This window comes from Hordeum vulgare, chromosome 1H (genome assembly GCF_904849725.1).
Source record: "Hordeum vulgare subsp. vulgare chromosome 1H, MorexV3_pseudomolecules_assembly, whole genome shotgun sequence".
Lineage (NCBI taxonomy): Eukaryota > Viridiplantae > Streptophyta > Magnoliopsida > Poales > Poaceae > Hordeum > Hordeum vulgare.
In genome coordinates, this window is record NC_058518.1 from 52,459,954 (window position 1) to 52,464,259 (window position 4,306).

The 4,306-nt window shown below is 39.2% G+C and overlaps 1 long non-coding RNA gene across 1 annotated transcript; it reads right to left on the reverse strand.

The window, feature by feature from the left end:
- Window positions 1-303: 303 nt before the first annotated feature.
- On the reverse strand, window positions 304-2,150 carry LOC123406725. The gene is made up of 2 exons (XR_006612386.1): window positions 1,656-2,150; window positions 304-599 (listed from the first exon to the last, which is right to left on the reverse strand). It is a non-coding gene; the product is annotated as an uncharacterized LOC123406725 (long non-coding RNA).
- Window positions 2,151-4,306: the final 2,156 nt, after the last annotated feature.

Below are 4,306 nucleotides of genomic sequence, written 5' to 3' on the forward strand. Positions count from 1 at the left end.
CCGGCATAGTGGCCTCGTCCAACGGCACGGTGGTCGTGTCCCGCGAGCGGAGCGCGGCGCACGGACGAGTGCGGGGCGCGGCGCGGCAGCCTGGCTGACGGAGGCACGGCGGACGGTCATGGCTTTGCGATGCCGGGCGTTTCGTCACGCTAAGGAAGAACAATGATGCAGGAGTTCGTGTGTCCTAGACGATATAACTGATTGGGTTGAAATCGCTAACGTCGGAGCGATGTTGTGGTTTCTTCAATCCTTGCGTTGATCATGTCCGTGAGATCTCCATGCTCCAAGTTGATGCATGCCGAATCAACAACAAAGTTGATTAAAATACCCATTTGTTTAATCAAATCAGGAACAAGACAAATGGAGTGTAGCGTGCAGTGATCCATCAGGATGATTGATTCTTGTAGATGGATTGATCCCGTTCTTGAAACTTCTTCATCTTCGGTCCATCACACGTTGATGGAGAGGAAGGTGCCTTCCGTTGGGATCGTCGCAGTCTGTGGGAATGGCGAGGCTACGCCCGTGCGTCTGCCAGCGAGGGGGCCTCGTCATGTAGCGGCCGATGGTCGTCTCCTTCGTCGTTCTGTGTCGCCTAATCGCTTTGGTAGACAAAAGTGCTGATAACGTGTTAGAGTAAAACGAGATTGAATGAAAGTGAATGGACAATTAGTCCTCTTTCTATTGATTCTCAAGTATATATACATCTGGAAAAGGTGTGAAGAAAAGGTGTCTGTTCGGAGACATCCCTCCAGAACAGGTGCCTGTTGTCAATAGACACAAAGAAGAGACACGACTGTTCGGTTTGAACATATCCCTTAAATTAATCTATTAATTAATTTCTAACGGTAGCTAGCAAAAGCTAGACCGTACGTACACGCGGAGACAAACTAATCAGGAGCGAGGAAGCAAGAAAGAAGATGGCTCGGGCCGACATGACAGCCAGCCTGCTCAATCGCCGGCCGGCCGGCAGGGTCGCTGGACCGGTTGGTGGCGCAAACCGGTCGGTCTAACCGGCCGACCCGATCAAAAGGCGGCAATCAGCCAGCCTAGCTGCACTGCTTCTTAATCTGGTGGAGCCACCGGAGATTAATGCCGTTGTTAAGATTGCTTGGAATCGGAGAACTGGGCAAACACGCACGTGTTCACATGTGGCTGCACGTGTTTCGGGCTGTTTCGTGAGGCGAAGGAAGCGACTAGACTGTGGTGTTTTGACTTTCGAGTATAGAACGAGAGGCAAAACGTGGAGATATAATCGATTACAAGTATATTCCTTTCTCTGTTTTTAAATATAAGTCTTTATAAAGATTTTATTAGAAGACTACATATAAAGCAAAATGATTAAATTTTTATTTAAAATATGTTTATATACAATCTTTATGTTGTTTCTTAGTGAACCCATTAAAAAGACTTTTATTCATAATTTTGAGGGATGCATTCAACAAATGTCATAGTCCGAAGAAACACAAGTGAACAGCCGTGTTTTTAGTGCACCATGGTTATAAAAATGGTTTCAGAGGAGTAGAGGAGTAGGTAGGATGGAAACACTCGAATGTCCCATAAAAATGATGCATTTTTATGGGACATTCGAGTGTTTCCATCCTACCTACTCCTCTCGATTTACTAATGCAAAACTTGAAAATAATAATCAAACATACCTGCTCCTCCGAATCCCCATCTACTAGCTTGTCATCCCCATCTGTTGTTACTGATAGAGATGTTGGTCGGGAGCTACAGCTGCCTGCTGCCCTCGGTGCCGCCGATTCTGTGGTAAAACCGGTTGATGTCGGTGCAGCCTGCACGGCCGACTTTGAGGGGAGGCAGACAGCAACCAACGTGCAGGGGAGGCGAGCAGCAACCAACGTACAGGGAAGCGGGGGCGCGCAATAGCAGGCGTCCGCGCGAGGCGGTGTGTACTTGGCGACCTGGGAGTCCGGCAGCAACCGTGTCCAGGGGTACGAAGGCGCGTAGTAGCCGGCATCCACGCGTGGATTCTTCCACGGGCGAGACGAGGAAGCTGTGGTGTGAGCGAGCGGAGGAGGAACCGGAAGCGAGCAGGAGCTCCGCGAGCTTGGGTGAGGATGACACCGTGGTGTGTGATTTGGGGAAAGTGAGAGTCACTCACGAAGGAGAAAAGGAATAGGCACAGTTAGTAGTGGTCGTGGCCTCATGGGTATCCAAACAAGGAACTCGACCAACCAGTTTTCCAAATTTCTTAACCAAACGTAGTTTTTTTATAAACTGGTTATTTGCAAAAGCTAACGTAAAATGGGGTTTTCTAGAAATCGGCTACAAACTCATTTTCTATAATCCTACCGCTAATCTCCGCTATCCAAACAACGCCTTATTGGCTTAGGTAGATCGTGTTCTCTATATTCCTCTTATCCAAACAACGCCTGAAGAATCCCTACCAGGGCCAGCATATGTAGGAGATGTCCTATACTGCGCTCTGCATGCTGGAAGAAGATACATCGCTCCTCTTCAGGCTGACCCATGTCCGACGGCCTTATTTTTCGTATTTTTTATATGTTATTAGAATTAACAAAAAAATAGAAAATAAAAAATATAAATGAGAATTTTAAAGTAAAATGTTCAAGAACTCATGAATGTTTGGGGGTTTAAATTTTTTTCGCTATTTTTTAAAAATTGTTGCATATTAAGAAAACATTCACATTTTGAAAAACAAATATTCAAGAAAAAATATTCATGATTTTTATAAATTTCAGATATTAAAAATATCAATGAAATAAAGAAAAGAAAAATTGCAATTCAAAAAATATTCATGAATTGAAAAAATCGTAAAAATTGAAAAACTGTTCGTGGCTTACAAAATCGTTTATTAATTCATAAAATTTTTACTGATTCAAAAAATGATTATGCATTTCACAAAATGTTCATGCATTTCACAGAATGTTCATGAATTTTAAAACAAATTCGCCAATTCACGAAAAATAGTTTAAGAAATGTTCACTGTTTAATAACTAATATTTGGAAATAGTGTAAAATGTTCATCATTTCAGAAGAAAATCTAAAATCTGTAAAACTATTCGCGAGTTTGAAAACCAATCAGGATTTCAAACAAGTTTATGAGTTATTGGGCCCAGCAGTCGATACCTATACAGTGCTCTGCACGCTAGGAGAAGACAAAACACTCTTCTTCGGGCCGGGCCATGTCCGGGCGGTAAATGTTTGTGGGTTCAAAAATTATTCACTATTTTTAAATCATATTCGTGTATTCAAATAATGTTTGCAATTTTGAAAACAAATATTCAAGAAGGCCAAAAACATTAATGGATTTTATAAAAGCTCGGATAGTAAAAAATATTAATGAAATTGAATAAAATTTTGCCACTTCAAAAAATGTTCACGAATTGAAAAAAGTCCTAAAAATTGAAAAACTCTTCGTGACTTACAAAATAATTTACTAGTTCATAAAATATTCAGTGATATAAAAAATGGTCCTGCATTTCAAAAAATGTTCATCGATTTTAAAAATGCTCGCCAATTCAAGAAAAATAGTTTTAAGAAATGTTCACAATTTAAAAACTAATGTTTACAAACAGTGTAAAATGTTCATCATTTCAGAAACAAAATCGAAAATATGTAAAATTTGAGAAAAAGTTCGTGGTTTCATATGTTCACGAGTTATTTTTTTCATGTTTTTGAAAATTTGTTCACAATATCACGAAAAATGGAAGTGATTTTGTATCTCGGTGATGCAACAAAATATGATCGTGGCCATTGAAAATTATGATTTTACTTCTCCCATTGCAACGCACGGATCATTTTGCTAGTGTTGCCAAAACTCCTGCAAACTTAATGGAAAAATAAGAAGAAAACTCCTGCAAACTTAATAGTTATCGTTTCATTAAACTCAATATGTGGAAACCATAGAGTTTGGGGAACAACAAAAATGTAGTGTATACTTTTCTAAAAACTCATGTGGGGAAAACAGAAAGTATGACATATTATCACATGTTGGTATTATGTTTTTAAAAACCTTTATGAGAACATATATATATATATATATATATATATATATATATATATATATATATATATATATATATATATATATATATATATATATATATAGTAAACTCGAGAAGGAAAAAAGTATAATATGATGCATTAAATGGGAACAATTCAATACTCGTTCTGGTTCTTACATATTTTGAAGCAATCATATATCAATTTCATGAACATATTTCTGGAATATAGAAGTCGATAGAGACTTCAAAAACAAATTAGTCATATGATTTAACTTGCAAGATATGCAATATAACGATATTGCTTATTACGTAACATA